The 17,420-nt window shown below is 41.0% G+C and overlaps 1 protein-coding gene across 13 annotated transcripts in view; it reads right to left on the bottom strand.

Moving 5' to 3' along the window:
* Positions 1 to 12,314, bottom strand: part of Zip99C (Zinc transporter Zip99C) — a 96,073-nt gene extending 83,759 nt beyond the window's left edge. For 3 of the 13 annotated variants that reach the window (XM_067760455.1, XM_067760454.1, XM_067760456.1), the window contains exon 1: positions 12,078 to 12,314. The gene's annotated coding sequence lies outside the window, so the exon portion shown is untranslated. Of the gene's footprint in view, positions 1 to 6,277; positions 6,301 to 11,292; positions 11,702 to 11,797; positions 11,870 to 11,982 lie in introns of those variants that run through there. The other 10 variants (XM_067760448.1, XM_067760452.1, XM_067760447.1 and 7 more) reach the window with 8 other exon arrangements.
* Between the last annotated feature and the right edge of the window lie 5,106 nt (positions 12,315 to 17,420).

Genomic DNA, 17,420 nt, shown 5'->3' with positions numbered 1-17,420 from the left:
CCGTCAGCCAACTTTTGTTCGCTCAACAGAGGTGTCCGCTTAAGGGAGTGGGTAGCTATTTTATAATTTTTTAAATAATTAAACAGATTAAGTACCCTTTTTCAAAGACAAATTTGTATATTACATTGCTTTGAAAAAATGCTTCGGTGAAAATCTTATAGCCCTCATACAGGTGGAACGGTTGGGCAGGGAGACGTGGAAATGTCAGAAGGTACGAAAGACGTATACGCAAGTATACCGGGATGGTCTATGGTATACTCTGCCGGCCCGGTAATAAGATCATCCCACAAGCAGATAACTAAAGGCAGATCACTAAAATATCTATGACGGAGTAAGTGAAAGGCGTAACCAAAGCAGCAGAGATACTGGAAGAAATGTGTGCAAACCGCAGTACAGTAAACACTTGTACTGACAACCAGGCGGTCATTGAGGCGATATTATCTTATAGCCCAGTAACAAGAATTATGCTAGGGTGCAAATAAGTACATGGAAGAGTTGGAACAGGGGGAAGCTTACATTCATTTTAAGACCCTGGTCATATGGGCTAAGATGGTAGCGAAAAGGCGTATGTTCTGGGAAAAAACGCAGTAGCTGCGCATGAACAACCAAGCAGGAAAGGTGAGAAACCAAGCGTGAGGCTGCAAGGTGTCCAAAATCATGTCGAATTACATTTCCTGGTCTAGAATCAGCTAGTGAGCTGGGTGCAAGAAAACGTCTAATATCTTCCAAGAGAACGTAGAACGATGGGATCATGTCATGGGACCGTGGTAAAATATTACTTTCAGCGCGGAACAAAATAGGATATACATAAATAGTCCAGACACTAATAATGTCAATGATAAAGCCAACGCTTCCAAGTAGAAAGGGTCTCAGACATTTGTGCAGTTTGTGTACGACGTTCATATAATACAAACAAAAGAGTAGTTAAGTCAATAAAATGTGTTTAGGTTTTTGTAAATAAATTGTCGTATTGTCAACTAATATTTGCATACATATTTACGCCTCAATATTTACGTATGTACATACATATTAGGGTAATGCTCATAAATCAAACAATTTCAGTCTCAACCCTTCAACTGGTAATACAAAGATCATTATGAATTCATACAAGTAGCGAATGTTTGAAAAGAACGTTCACAATAGTAAACAGGCTGGATCACATATCCAATCGCTGGTGGATTGCTTAAATAATTTACTCAGTAGAGTTTTTCAAACATTTTTACTAGTTACCAGCCCGATTGCGAACGATTTTATTCGACCCATCGAACGTTCGGGACCGCAAGAATATTATAAGTCCTTTAATCTAAAGGGGTGGGTCCATTCGATCGTGGTTCAAGACAGTCAAGTGTGTACGATGTTCAATTGGAATCTTAATTTATATTATACATATATGTATCTGCTATTATAGAATTATCTATTTTGGGACTTGTTTTATATAGTTTTTTTAGCCTGGATAACCGTTTAAAAATATTAATTATTTGAATTATAAAGACACCGCTAGTATACATGATTATAGGTACATACATATCTTTAGTACCCACCAAAAATTTTGAACCTTATTTCATATAGCCAAAATGCTTATGGCACCAGAAATATTAGCCCTGTGACGTATTCCTTAAAATAATCCTTATTTTGCTGTACTTATGTCAAAAGGCATAAGGTTTATCTGAAAGATAACGTTATGTAAAAGGCTTATAGCCCATATAAAAAACGTTTACATGAAAAGTTATTATAAGCCATTGGGTAGAATATCACCACATTTTAAAAAGGCTAATGGACTTAAGAAAATTAGGTTTACATCAGGCTTTATTTTAAGACAAATTGAGTACACTAAATAAAAATATATTACATGGTTTATGAATCAGGTAGAATGAGGAAATGTACGCCATATTAAAACCAAATTAAAAGTCTTCCTGCACATATGTATAAGGTCTACATACGACTTATAATAAGAAACCATCACCATTTATCTGTTTAATCACATCAAAACTTTATTTAAGTATAGACCGGTAATCTATTATCTATTATCAAAAATTCACGTTCAAGTTAAAAATACTTTTTGAAAGTTTTTCCAAACCGAATCGCTCATCGACATTAGTTCTGCCATCCCAGAAAGTGTATCTCAGCTATGAAAATATTTTCTTCGAAAATTCATTTGCCACATGTCAATCCGAGTCAGAGTGAAACACATAGCTCCCGCGAATGTGTGGTAAGGATAAAAAAGCAGGGACCGTATCGTGTTATACAGTTCGTGAACAAAAGTTATTTTTGGTAATAGTCTAGTTGAGGGGTCGACTGCTAATACGCTACCAAAAATATCGAGAGAGGTGTCAAACGACGCGTATTAATCTCGAGAACAATAATCCGATGGCGGAAAAGAAAAATTTTATCTCTGTCCGGAGATGTTTGCATTTGAAGTTGGCGATTTCCATGTGGTTGTTGTTGTGTTAGTACCCCCAAAAACAATTGTGCATCACCGTGGCGGTAGCCACGGTTATACCACACACCAGGACTTGGCATGGCGTAGCCCCAGGGCCGAAGGCCGCCAACGCAGAAAGGTGTTCTGCGCAAAAATACTATGGATCCGACCCCCGGTTTCGGAGGTACCCGCGGGTCTTTTTTCGGTTTTTCGTTAATATCTTTTGAACGCGTTAAAATTTTTATTTTCCGCCTTCGGATTACTAATACTGATGTCAAGACGCGTCGTTTGACACCTCTCTCGATATTTTTGGTAGCGTATTAGCAGTCGACCCCTCAACTAGACTATTACCTTATTTTTTATATCGCAATGGCTCTCAGATCGGATTAAGGAAATATGTGAAATAGAGACTAGGAACTTATCATTAGATCCATAATTTACTATCATTTTTACGAATAGTTTGACAGATTCATATTTATCATTTGAGTGAAATGGTTTCTTCATACGTGATCGTATAACACGATACGGCCTCAGTATGTATACCAAAGACTTGAAATAGAGCTGATCATTTATAGACAAATATGGAATTTATATCTTTTATAAGTTCTTCTGAAGAGCAAAAAGTATATTGACTTATTGAAACTAGTTTTATCGGCGTTCTAATTTTTCAAGTAAAATAAAAATTTATCGACTAGAGTTGGGTTCTATTTATCATGTATCCTGCAACCACTAAAGCCAGTTTTTGCTGGGTATATTTACATACCTATAAATGTATACATTCGTAAAGAAAAACTCTTCAGACTCTTCTTTGATTTGTTTTTCGCAGAAGAAACGTGATCATATTATCAAAATACTGAAATAATTGAAACAACCCCAAAATTTAATCTATATAAAATAAATAAATACTCGGCGCGATAGCCTCGGAAGAGATTGTAGGCCGCACTTCTCTCCCAATTTGCTCCTATTTAGTTTTTCTTACAAATAGGCGGGACGGGACATATGTTTTATGCCGACTCCGAACGGCCACAGCAAGGCAGATGCATTTTCACTGAGATGGTTTTCATGAGAGAAATACACTCGGAGTGTTTTCCGAACTACTGCCGATGGGCGACTCCGATTAGCAAAAACTTTTTCCAATTACAGCAAATTTTTTCTCGGGATTTGAACCCAGGATATCCGGTGTGGTAGGGGAGCACGCTAACACCAGACCACGGCGGCCACCGAAGGTGCATGAAAAAACGTGCCTAGGTTGTATATTTTCTGTTGCAAATAATACAGTACAATAAATTTCTTGCAACATAGGCCCCTATTATGAGCATTTTTCGATCTTCGATCTTCGCTGACTATAGAACATCGAAAACTGAATTTGAAATTGGTATTATGACATCTAATCTATGTCGAAATTTTCTTTGTGTATCTAATTTTGAAGCGAATAGAAATTTGTTATCGGCGCTGTATCGAATTAGAAGAAAATTGTTTAAAACGTAAGTTTTTTGTGTTTATCTTCTACTTTGTTGCTACCTAATAGTCATTTCAAACTATTTGTATTAATGGTATATATTGTAGGATGCTTTATTTTTATTAAAATTAATATCCACAAAAAAACTAATTAAAAGAAAATGTTATATTATAATTTTATAATTTAAATATTGTAAAACATATTATGAGCATTTTTCGATCTTCGATCTTCGCTGACTATCGAACATCGAAAACTGAATTTGAAATTGGTATTATGACATCTAATCTCTGTCGAAATTTTCTTTGTGTATCTAATTTTGAAGCGAATAAAAATTTGTTATCGGCGCTGTATCGAATTAGAAGAAAATTGTTTAAAACGTAAGTTTTTTGTGTTTATCTTCTACTTTGTTGCTACCTAATAGTCATTTCAAACTATTTGTATTAATCGTATATATTGTAGGATGCTTTATTTTTATTAAAATTAATATCCACACAAAAACTAATTAAAAGAAAATGTTATATTATAATTTTATAATTTAAATATTGTAAAACATATTAAAATTACAAAGTTCAAAGTAACATAATAACAAAGTTAAATAAAAATAATTGAGTCAATATAATTTAAGAACCCTACATATAGGTCCGAGGTCGTGAAAACAAAATAACTGCTTGGAAGCCTGTTTTCAAAAATTGGACAAAATCCGTTTATAACAAACGGAATTTGCAGAAAGGATCAGGTGGAAAAAATCCCGAGTGCATTCTCGTTCCCGATGTTCAGTTGACACATTCCCCAGCGCGAAATCTGAGAATTGTTGCCAATTTCAAAAAGGTTGGAACAGACTTTATTTACCCTTGTGCATTGTTGCAGCCATTCATCTTTACTGGAATACCATGAACGCTTCTATGGTCATTATGAATTTTAGTTTTTAACACATGTAACAACATGTTGAGAAAGTTGCAATGTCTACAAAGCTACAATTACGCGTTGAAATTCATTTCAGCGTTTTATACTTCTGGCTAGTTGCAGTACTTAAGCATTTTTCTTCATAATAAATAATTTTGCTTTTAGTTTATTTAACAGATGATGGGAATGTGCTTTTCTGAATGGTTGAATTTATCGAATTATCGAAAAAATGACACTAGTCTTGATCGAATGAGTGTCATAATACCGAATGTAAATTCGTTCGATCAGCTCTTTCGACCACAGCCGAAGATCGAATTTGTTTAATAATAGGGGCCATCGTAGCTATGGTATCTTTAAGGAAACGCAATTCGAAAAAATAAATTTCGCTGAGCATACTTGTAGTTCATCACGCCTCGACTGCCTGTTAATGTGGTAATCAGTGTTGCCAGAACTTATTCAGAAAAGAAGATAAATGGGCAAAAAAAAAAGCTTAAAATTTAAGGCAACTTTTCAAGCATTTTACTTATTTTTTCATAAAAATCTTAGCATTTTAAACATTTCATACATCTAGTAAAAATTAATTTAAATTTTTTTAATTAATTTAAATATTTTTAGTTAAAATTTTTACTAGATGTATGAAATGTTTAAAATGCTAAGATTTTTATGAAAAAATGAGTAAATTGCTTGAAAAGTTGCCTTACATTTTTAGCTTTTTTTGTCCATTTAGCTTCTTTTCTGAAAAAGTTCATTTAAATTAATTTTTACTCCATGGCTCAACTATGTATATGGTTGGCTCATCTCAACAGCTGATTTTATTTTTTTCATTTCACTGGAGTAGATCTATTTTTATTTATTTTTATTTTTTTAACAATGTTAAATCAATTACTTCATTGCAAAACCAGAGTTGCTGGTTGAATTTGTTCCTAAAGATCTTTAGAAAATAGTAGCAGAAATTTATTTATAGCTGCGTACTGCAAGGGAAATTTGACAAACGAAATTTTCCTTAGCATTTCTTGAGTGTCATTTTGTACCAATTTCTTTGTTTTCTTAAGACTGCATAGGGCTCTTAGGTCCGGTTTCTCACTGCAAGTTTAAACGTTAGTCAAAGTTTACTAGAGTTTGACCCTGCCACTTTGGCCGCCTTTGCTTAAATTAGCAACAAAATTTTATGTTTTCGAACAAAATGGCAAGGTTAAACACTAGTTAACTTTAACTGAAGTTTAAATTCGGACTGAAAACCCGGATCTTAAAGTGGTACAGTACATTTTAGAGCTCTGGCTGCACACTTAATTTAATTTATTATTCGCCGTGTTTTTTTTTACATCTATAGACGTTTACGCTTAAACTTTTTATGGACTGCTAAGCGTCAAACTTTATCTACTCTTCTGAAATTGCTGTTCATAAAATTAGTACTACTAAATTTCAATACACATTATACGGAGATGCAACTGAAATATGTGTATATGTTTCACCTCTACGATAATTCTATGTATCACCTCTACAAATGGTGTGTGTCCACTATTCATCGCAACTGATTCAGCTATATGTCATACACTATGGCCACCAGAGGTTTGTGTCTGCGATTTTCGTTACAACATGTTCTGTAGCTACTATGCCGCTAGATGGGTCTCCTAAGCATTATCTAAGCGAGGATAAGCGTTTTTTTACGCGCAAAAACACCCTAAAACTTAAACTACTAAATACAATTCATTGTTAAAGTCACTTATTTCTATTGAATATACTGTCGGAATGCCATGTGATTCCGATCAGCATATTTACTAGCGTGACAAACGGACGAGTCTGGGCGCCACTCCTTTAAGGATGGTTGGAAAGAACGCGCTTCCAATCCTCTCAGCATAAGGCAACAAAATTTGGAACATATATTTTTCAACTATATTGGTACTTTAAGCTGCCGGAATGTATTAGTCTCCGATTAACACAGCTCAACATATCGCTTTCCCGGTTCAATAATGACGCAATTGTAAAATATTAAGTTTTGGTGAAGCAAGGTTCAATATTTGCATCCGTTCATTTTAATAAAAAGTCTCATAAAATTGCTTGTTTTTTTTTTAATTGACATTAAATACTGTGAAGAATAGATTTAATAAATATGATTACGATAAGTCTGACACATTTTTTTAAAGTTAGAAAGATACACCCCCTTTTTGCAGCCCTTTTTCAGTTGCGTCGTTCTTGAACTAGATTTATTCCCCTAAAATGTATGGTATTGTTGTTGTTGTAGCAATGCTCGCCCCACCTAATAGCCGCGACCGATCACAAATTGTCATCAATATCCTCTAACGGGAGTCCAAGGAAACTTGCCGTTTCAACAGGGGTGGACCATAAGGAAAGGGGTGTTAGAGGCGTTGGTTCCACATTACAATTAAAGAGATGGTTGGTGTCATGTGGGGACACATTGCAAGCAGGGCATATATTTTGTATGTCGGGGTTGATTCTGGATAGGTAAGAGTTTAACCTGTTACAGTATCCAGAACGAAGTTGAGCAAGAGTGACACGCGTTTCCCTGGGGAGTATGCGTTCCTCTTCTGCGAGTTCTGGATATTTTTCTTCAAGTACTGGATTCACCGGGCAATTCCCGGCATAAAGGTCCGACGCCTGTCTGTGGAGTTCACCAAGGACCTGCTTCTGTTTTTCCGCTTCATACGGCTGGGTTCTCAGGTGCCGTATTTCCTCAAAATGCTTACGGAGATTACTCCTTAGGCCCCTAGGCGGTGCTGGTTCGTCAATCAGATGTCTGTTGGGATGCCCAGGTTTCTGGGTATTCAACAGAAACTGTTTGGTCAGCATCTCGTTTCTCTCCCTGATGGGGAGTATTCTCGCCTCATTATGCAGATGGTGTTCTGGGGACATAAGAAGACAGCCCGTGGCGATTCTGAGAGCAGTATTTTGGCAGGCCTGTAGTTTCTTCCAGTGGGTGGTTTTTAGGCTTGGCGACCATATGGGTGACGCGTAGCACGTAATCGGCTGGCTAATTGCTTTGTATGTGGTCAAGAGCGTTTCTTTATCTTTTCCCCAGGTACTGCCAGCAAGGGATTTGAGGATTTTATTACGGCTCTGAATTCTTGGAACAATTGCGGTTGCGTGCGCACCAAAATGTAGATCCTGATCAAACGTCACACCCAAGATTTTAAGGTGTAGGACAGTCGGTAGCGTAGTGCCACCGACGTGGATGTTCAATATGGTCGACATTTGGGGCGTCCATGTTGTAAATAAGGTCGCGGAAGATTTAGTCGGTGACAATGCCAGGTTTCGCGAGGCGAAAAAACTGGAGAGATCAGGGAGATAGCCGTTTATTTTATTGCATAGCTCATCGATCTTTGGGCCTGGGCCTGTGGCCATTATTGTGCAGTCATTGGCGTAGGAAACGATTGTGACTCCTTCCGGTGGTGAAGGTAGCTTAGATATGTAGAAATTAAACAAAAGCGGGGATAGGACACCACCCTGTGGCACCCCTTGTTTAATTCTCCTTTGTTTTGATGTTTCGTTTCTGAATTGCACCGATGCCTGCCGACCAACCAGATAATTTGCGGTCCACCTTTTAAGACATGGGGGAAGGGTAGACCCTTCCAGGTCTTGCAGTAACGAGCCATGGTTGACCGTATCAAAAACTTTTGATAGGTCTAACGCTACGAGTACTGTTCTATGGTGGGGATATTGATTCAAACCGCAATTTATCTGGGCGCTAATGACATTTAGCGCGGAGGTAGTGCTATGGAGTTTTCTGAAGCCATGCTGATGAGGGGCTAGCTGCAAATGTGCTTGGAAATAAGGGAGCAAAATGGCTTCAAGCGTCTTTGCCACTGGCGATAGGAGAGATATCGGACGATATGACTCACCTACGTTAGCTGGTTTCCCAGGCTTTAGTAGCGGGACCACCTTGGCCATTTTCCATTTCTCGGGTATGACAAAGGTGGAAAGACAGGTTGAAGACATGCGCTAAATATTTGAAACCCTCTTTCCCTAGGTTTTTAAGCATCGGCATGGCTATGCCGTCTGGGCCCACTGCTTTGGATGGTTTAGCGCGACCAATGGCGTCCTCAACCTCTGTAGCGGTGATGGTAATTGGTGACGCACTGAGTTTGTGTTTATGTGCGTGTCTATTGGCTCTCCGTCTATTTTTGTCGACCGTAGGATGCATTATATATTGTCGGCAGAAAGCGCTCGCGCATTTTTTCGCATCCGACTGCACCTTATCGCCAAAGGCGATGGAAACTTTGTCTTTGTGCTTAGTCGGATTCGATAGGGACTTTACGGTGGACCAAAGTTTACCTACACCGGTAGAGAGGTTACAACCTCTTAGGTGCTCTTCCCATTTCGCCCGCTTGTGTTCGTCCACAAGCAATCTGATGCGTTGGTTTATATCCCTTATTTGGGGGTCGCCTGGATCAAGCTGTCTTATAAGGTCGCGTTCCCTCGCTAAGCTCCCGGCCTCCGCCGGGAAGTGGGGCTGGATTTCGGGAATTCTCCCGGCGGGAATGAAATGTGCCGAGGCGGATTCAATGGCCTTACGGAAGGCACGCTCCCCTTGGCGGGCATCAGTCGGGATAGGGAGGGCAGCAAAGCTGCTGTCTGTTGCAGATTTATATTCTTCCCACTTTCCTTTTTTGAAGTTTATGAAAGTGCGTTTTTCGGTGACGATGAAGTCGGCGGTACGCTCGAACGAAATAAGTATGGGCAGGTGGCCGGATGCCAATGTTACCATCGGCTGCCAGTTGACGCAGTTTACGAGTTCTGCGCTCACGATTGAGATATCTGGCGAGCTATGGCAACTTCCTACCATACGTGTGGGGCGTCTCCATTTATTTTGCAGAACGTCGTTTCGTCTATTTGATCCGCCAACATCTCACCCCTACTGTCCGCCCGCAAGTTTGAATGCCATAGGTCGTGATGGGCATTGAAATCGCCTAAGATAATGCGATTGTTGCCAGTGAGTAAGGCCTCGATATTAGGGCGGTATCCACTGGGGCAACAGGTGACAGGAGGGATGTAGATGTTGATGATTTCTAGATTTGCATCGCCTGACCGGACAGATAGGCCTTGACGTTCTAAGACATTGTCACTGCGGTCGATGCCAGGATCAAATATATGATATTGCACAGAGTGGTGTATAATAAACGCTAGGCCGCCTCCATTTTCGCTCTCGCGGTCTTTCCTGTGGACATTATAACCAGAGCAGGTCTGCAATGCAGATCTTGCTGTGAGTTTAGTCTCTTGAATCGCAGCAATGCGGATGTTGTGCCGCTTCATGAAATCGACTATCTCCGTAATCTTCCCAGTTAGTCCATTACAGTTTAACTGCAGAATTCTGAAGTGCATGAGGGGTGACGCCGCCACTCTAGGGGTAAGTGAGGGGTGGCTACGCCTAGGTTGTGGAAGGCCAGGACGCAATTGCTGTTGTGGCCTTGGGACTGGGCGCCCTTGGGCAAGCATTGGGGTACCCGGATGATTTGGGTTTGCGACCTGGCAACATGGCGCGATGAAACCCGTCGAGGGGTTGCCGTCGCGGAGACCAGAACATCTAGGAAAGTGGCACCACCCAAGGCAGGAGCTGCATTGAGCGGATGTCGCAAACCTATATATTCTGTGTTGGCAGACGGTGCAAACGGAGGCAGGGACTAAGGGTACCTTTCCCTGACCTGCACGATTGCTGCCAGAAAAGAGGGGGGGGGGGGGGGGGGGGTGAGAAGAAGACGGGGGCAGGGGCTGATGCTCAGCATTGTTACCAGCTCTACTACGAAGGTAGTAGTTATGAGTGGTATCAGCTGTTTGAGTTGTTGGCGCCGTGGGGCGCGAGCAGAAGCGGGTACTTGTTGTGGCTTGCTGAGCAGCGAAGCTGCTGGAAGGTAGTGGGGATACGCTTAGGCGTAGACTTCGGGACGCCCTTGGGCGTGAGCAGCAAGGAGCCACAAAAGATTTATAAAAGTTACGTGGACGTCGGGTTTTGGGATCAAGCCCAGAACAACCTGTCCGATGCAACCATCCCTTGCACGAGACACACTGAACAGAGTATGACCGTCCTAAAAAGATTCTTTTCTGGCAAATGCAGCAAAACCATTTCTCAGGACCGGGGTCAGGAGACGGACCCGGATTGGGTTCGATACCTTCCCGGAGTAAGAGAATATGTAGCAGTCCTGCTGCAAGGAGCTGCTGGGAGGATGACAATTTGTGGGAGGGACGAAACAAATTAAATGGGGTCACACTGAAATGACAGTCCTTGGTCGGGAAAAATCCCGAGTCGCTCCGGTACATAGAACCGACTGCCTTGGGAAGCGCCAAGTAATACATGTGGCCATCATTTTTTTCATTCAAATATTTATTTTATTTTTAATTCAAATAATCTTATATAATATAGTAGGAACAAAGATAATTTGAGGTGAGGTTGAAAATTGGGTTTGGAGAAGCTATATATTGCGCTGGAAACCTGAAGGGTTGCGCTACACAGCCCCTTGAATATGGTACTTTAGTCGCCTCTTACGACAGGCATACCTACCACCGGTATATTCTGATCCCCTAACCCGCTGGGGGTATCCATTCTACATCCTTGTAGCTTGTTTTGTAAAAATATACGTCACTCTCTTTAACAAAGCGTATTATTTTAACTCACACAACTAATCAATTGCGTCGTTATTGAACCGGCGCCAACTAGAAAACCGTGCAAATGCAATAACGACGCAAGTGGTCTAGCGCGGAAACTATTTGTAATACAATTCTAAAATTTGTACACAGCAAAGATTAGTACTCTTTAAAGCTTTTGTGCGCTATCTCGAAACTTTAAAATTGACATTTGCGTCATTATTGAACCGGGGAAGCGATATAATGGGAGGTTGAAAAGGACGTGTTCCCAATCCCCGCTGTTCGAACTTTTGTTCGGCCTTGTTTTCGTTAGCTTAGTTCTATTTTTCCGCACATTGCTGTAGGTGCCAATTCTCATACTGACTCATATGCATGCACACATACATATCTTTGTTTATGCAGTTAAGATCATATAAATGTACCTGAGTTACTACCGTATTTTAAGTAGTTACGGAAATACACGACTATGTAAACAAAATATTGCTTGTCTTTGCCTATACGTAAAACGGTAATATGAGTAAAAAAGATAAAATACAATGTGAACAGCTTTTATCATTTGCTTATGTATTTTTCTCTTGATATCGAGCTATGCCTACACTGCACATACAAATAAAACGATTAAATAATACTTCATACTCTCCGATTGGAGTATTTTTGATAAAGCACACTTTTGCATATATAATGACTTTAATTTTCATTTACACGATGAATTTTTTTGGTAATTGGTGCTTGCACAAACTTATTTCAACATTTCTGCTGGGTATTTATGTACAGTATATTTAATCAAATAGCAACTGTATTGCAAAAATTATGAAGGCGATTTTATGCTTCTCTTTTGTTGACGTTTTTCACTGTTCACAGCCGCTATTCGTTTGCTGTTAAATTCGTTCGCTCTCTTATACGAACTCATTTGTACCGTGCGAATAAATACAAAGCAACATGGCCACTGGCCTGATAGCGCACATGGATTATGGTGGTAAACAGCTGTTTAAGCAGAGCAGTGTGCACAAAAGTTGCCACACTATAAGGAAATGGTTAAACAAATAACGGAATTTTGGAGAAAGCATAATGCTCTAAACACAGTGGCGCATCTAGCGAACACAAATTTTATTGATACGTTGATAACATGTTGAACGTCAGTTAAATGACAGAAATTGTGTTGATATTAGTTGTGTTTTTTTTTACATCTATGGACTGCTAAGCGTCAACCTTTAAATAAACTTCTGAAATTGCTGCTTATAAAATTTGTATTATTAAATTTCAACACACATTATACTCAGATGTAATTGAAATATGTGTATATGTTTCATCTCTACACTAATTCTATGTATCACCTCTTAAAATATTGCGTGTCCACTATTCATCACAACTGATTCAGCTATATGTTATACATTATGGCCACCAGAGGTTTGAGTCTCCGATTTTATGTACACCCTGTTCTGTAGCTAGTTATTTAACCACTGCCGCTAGATGGGTCTCCTAAGCATTATCCAAACAAGGATAAGCGTTTTTTTACGCGCACGCATAAACGTTTAGGTTAGGTTAGGTTGAACTGGCCGGTCCATGAGGACCTCACATAGACTGATTGAGTCCATAGTGTTACCAGAAGTTTGTTTTAACGACCAAACTGAAAAACCCTATCAAAACCACAACTCTGTCCTCTTGGCAAATACTAGAAGCTTCCTAGGGCTTAAGCCACTTGTTGCTCATAGATATGACAGCTGTATCACTCCTAATAGCTGGAGTATTAGCCTCGCAAGTGCAGGGCACGAGCACAACCCGCACCTCCTACATATGCTATCACGGACCAAGCCTAATATAAAGGCATGTAACGTCAGAAGGCAGTGTCCAGTCAGAATATCCGTCATGAGTATACAGTCCTCTATTTTTAATGATAGAAGCAACCTTGTTAGTCTAAGGTTGTAAGACCTACACATAATCTTCGACACTTTACAGCCCCGCGCTTGTAACTACGCCTTTCCCGCTTGGTCGATCATGTGCACCTCTCGCCTTCGCTTAATCTCGCCCAGTCTAAGTGGGACCTCTACGGAGCAAGCTTCAAGGGATGCGCCCCTTTTAGCTAGTTCATCCGCTTTTTCATTCCCTTCTATTCCCATATGCCCTGGGACCCAATATAGATGTATGCTTCTCCCTGTACCGATTCTCTCCAGAGACTACTTACACTCTAACACGCATTTAGATGCTGTGCTATGCGAGATTATTGCCTTAATTGCTGCTTGACTGTCAATATAAAAGTTAATACGGTTGCAGCTTAAGCTATTCTCTTCCAGGGTTTCTACTGCTTTTGTTACGGCTAATATTTCCGCTTGGAAAACGCTACAGTAATCTGGCAGCCTGTAGGATCTGCTTATTTCCGAATCAGCACAGTTTACCGCAGACCCTACGCATTCCACTACTTTGGAACCATCTGTGTACACATGTATCGCCTCGTCCGTTATTTGCGCACCCTCGCGTCAACCGTCCACCTCTATAGTGGCCTTAAGATCTCCCTCGAAGTGCAGATAGGGAATCAGGTAGTCTGTTCCTCTTGTGATTGATGACGCTATACTACTATGGCCATATGGTCGGCGCTCAAGCTGCCCCGAGGCACCGAGCCTGGTTGCAGTTGTTAATGCTATGTTCTTTGCTACCAGGTCTACATGTGGAATATGCAGAATGGTATAAAGTGCAGCCGTCGGGTTTTTTTCAGGGCTCCCGTAATGCTAAGCATCGATAGTCTGTATACCCTCTCTAATTTTTTGAGGTATGTTGTTTTTTGTGTGGCTTTCCACCAAACAAGAACTCCATAGTATAGAATAGGGAGAGATAAAGAGAGGGCGATAAGCCCCACGTACACCCCAGCATTCTTTTACATGCATAAAGTGCCGGTGAAGCCTTCTTCACCCTCTCCTCGACGTTGAACTTCCATCACGGCTTACTGTCTAGGATGATTCCTAGACCTTTTGAGCAAGGTTTCTCCTGTAAGGTGACCCTTCCTAACTTAGGCCTGGTCCAATTTGGGACCTTGTATCTCTTTGTAAACAAGACCATATCCGTCTTCTCCGCATTGACTTTCAACCCGACATTAGTTGCCCAGGTATGAATATCCCGAAGCGCCCGATCCATCAAAGAACTAATCGTTGGAAGGCACTTTCCACTCATAACAATTGCAACGTCATCTGCGTAAGCCGTAAGTTTTACGGGTCCATCATCGAATCGCCTGAGCAATTGGTTGATGACCAGCGTCCACAGCAGACGTAATAGCACCCCTCCCTGCGGCGTGTCCCTGTCCACTGATTTCGTGGCCTCGTACAATCCCCATTGTGATGTAATCTTCCTGCAATTTGACATGCAGCCGATCCTTCAGATTAAGGCTGGATGTACATTAATGTAAATAAAACCATCCATAATCACCCCGGAAATGTCCAAGAAGATTCCTAGAGTATATTCCTTATATTCCAGAGATTTCTCTATGCTTATTACCACCCTAAGCAATGCGGTGTCTATCGACTTGTCTTTGGTGTACGCATGCTGTGTTGTGGAGAGCAACTTTTCATCCCCGTTGGACTTTATGTACACATCTATCAGCCCCTCAAAGGTTTTGAGCAGAAATGATATTAAGCTGATGGGACTATAGTCTTTGGGATACACGTGACCGATCTTCCCCGCCTTTGGTAGGAAAGCTACACGAGCAGTTTTCCAAGAGTGCGGTACATGATTCAGCCTTTTGCACCCATTAAATATTATTTTAAGCCATTCCACGACCGCCATACTTGAAATTTGTAGCACGGCCGGGAATATACCATCTGGGCCCGGCGATTTAAACTTAGAAAACGTCTTCACTGCCATTCGATCTTGTTATCGGTCACCAAGCCCGGCACTACCCGCTCCGTGATCGAAGTGTGAGTGATGTTTGCTGGCTCTTCTGAACCGTCTCCTGATTGGAAATGTGTGTCAAAAAGCACCTCAATGGGTTCCTCACTATTACGTGACCATTCCCCGTTCTCTTTCTTTATTAGTCCCTGGACTATGTTCCCCTTGTTAGGACTTTTTTCAACCGTGCTGTTTCGCTGGAGCACTCTATGACCGTACAGAAACTTTTCCATTAGATTCTCTTCGCGCTGGAAATTTCACGCTTGTAGACCCTCAGTAGATCCCTGTACTCGTTTCGACACGCTCCGATTTTCGCGGTCTTTACGAGCTTCTGCATTTCTTTTACCTGTCTTCTTAGAAGACTCAGCTCATTGCTCCACCATGGCGGCTTTGCTTTTCCTCTGAATCTTCTTAGAGGGCAAGCTTGGTTATACGCGGTCATAAGCGTCGTTGTTAGGAATTCATTTGACTCCTCCAGTTCCTCCACATTCGCAATCTCTTTGGGATGTCCAAGTTTTGTTTCAACCTCTTTTTGGAATTTAGTTCAGTTCGTTGACCTAGGGTTTCTAAAGGTTCCTCCCTTCTCTACCCTCTTTAGATGGGCTATCAAGAACCATCCAATCATACCTTGATATATCACGCTCAGAGCTCAATGGATGTTGGACCAATGGACCTTTGGAGGTTTGGAACCACTTCCTCCAGCCCCCGCAAGCTCGCGATGTTGTCACACGCTATCATCTTCACACCATTATACCATCCCCCACAATCAAAGGTTGGAAGGGGCTTACTTTGTTTCTCTCGCATTATCTTAAGCATTATTCTAACAAGCTCCCTTTCTACAGATCTCCACCTTTCAGTAGTCATGTGTCCGAAAGAACTGCTACGATCAACCAGCGCCACAGTCAGTGACTACTTTGCCACGTCACTCATCTTCTCGGGAAAAGCCGGAGTTTTAGTGTTATCTCCCTTTGGCACCTCCGAGAAAGCCGGAGTCTTAGCGTTAACTCCCTTTAGCACCTCCGAGAAAGCCGGAGTCTTAGCGCTATCTCCCTTTGGCTTATCTCCTACTTTCGTTGTTGGAACTGCCCTCTGACTCGCACGTATACGCTTGTAAAAAAAACACTTTATATTTTCCGCTCTTGGATATATTATAATATTAATGTAAAGACGCGTCATTTGACACCTCTCCCGATATTGTTGGACGAGTTTTCCGAAGCGGTAATTAAAAATTTTATTTCTGTCAAGATATTTCCAAAAAACTGAAAAATGCCTTTGGAGCGCTCTGAAACCAGGGTCGGTATCCATAGTACTCTTAAGCAGAACCCCTTTTTGCATTATATCTGCGCTTATATCAGATTCATTTCATGCGAAAAATGTGTTGCAAATAATTGATTGACCCACTGTTTTGAACAATGAAATGTCACTAAAGATTAAACAAAATATTGACATCATATCATCTTATCTTCCCTTTTCTTCTCTTCTCCTCTCCTCTCCTCTCCTCTCCTCTCCTCTCCTCTCCTCTCCTCTCCTCTCCTCTCCTCTCCTCTCCTCTCCTCTCCTCTCCTCTCCTCTCCTCTCCTCTCCTCTCCTCTCCTCTCCTCTCCACTCCTCTCCTCTCCTCTCCTCTCCTCTCCTCTCCTCTCCACTCCTCTCCTCTCATCTCCTCTCCTCTCCTCTCCTCTCCTCTCCTCCTCCTCCTCTCCTCTCCTCTCTTATCCTCCTCCTATTCTCTCCTCTCTTATCCTGCACGGCACCGCCTAATAAGGCTGCTGGAATCTTTTGAAAATCTTTGCGTCGACTTCAAAAACGATATAATTTATAACCATAGAAAGGACGATCGACCCCCACTGTTTCCCGAAATGTTTTCATATCCAGCTTAAAGTTCAAACATCAAAAGATCCATAAAGCCACGGGCGATCACGCGATCGAAAAATTTGGCACAGAGTATAGCAAACATTATAAATGCTACAAAAATTCGGCAAAAGACGGAAGGTTTCAAATCTGGGTAAACTTTCTGTCCCAACGAAAAAGGCGACATGGTAACCAATGTTCAGAGAGTGCTCAGATTAAAGAGCGAATCTTAAATGGAGACAGTGTTGAAGCACCCAGCACAGGTAATACTGCTCCACCCGCTCTTCACAATAATTGCTACTGGAGCATTGCACTTCAAAA

This window comes from Eurosta solidaginis, chromosome 1 (genome assembly GCF_040869045.1).
Source record: "Eurosta solidaginis isolate ZX-2024a chromosome 1, ASM4086904v1, whole genome shotgun sequence".
NCBI classification, from domain to species: Eukaryota; Metazoa; Arthropoda; class Insecta; order Diptera; family Tephritidae; genus Eurosta; species Eurosta solidaginis.
Note: the sequence above shows the minus strand (reverse complement) of the source record. Positions and strands in the feature narration are given on the sequence as shown.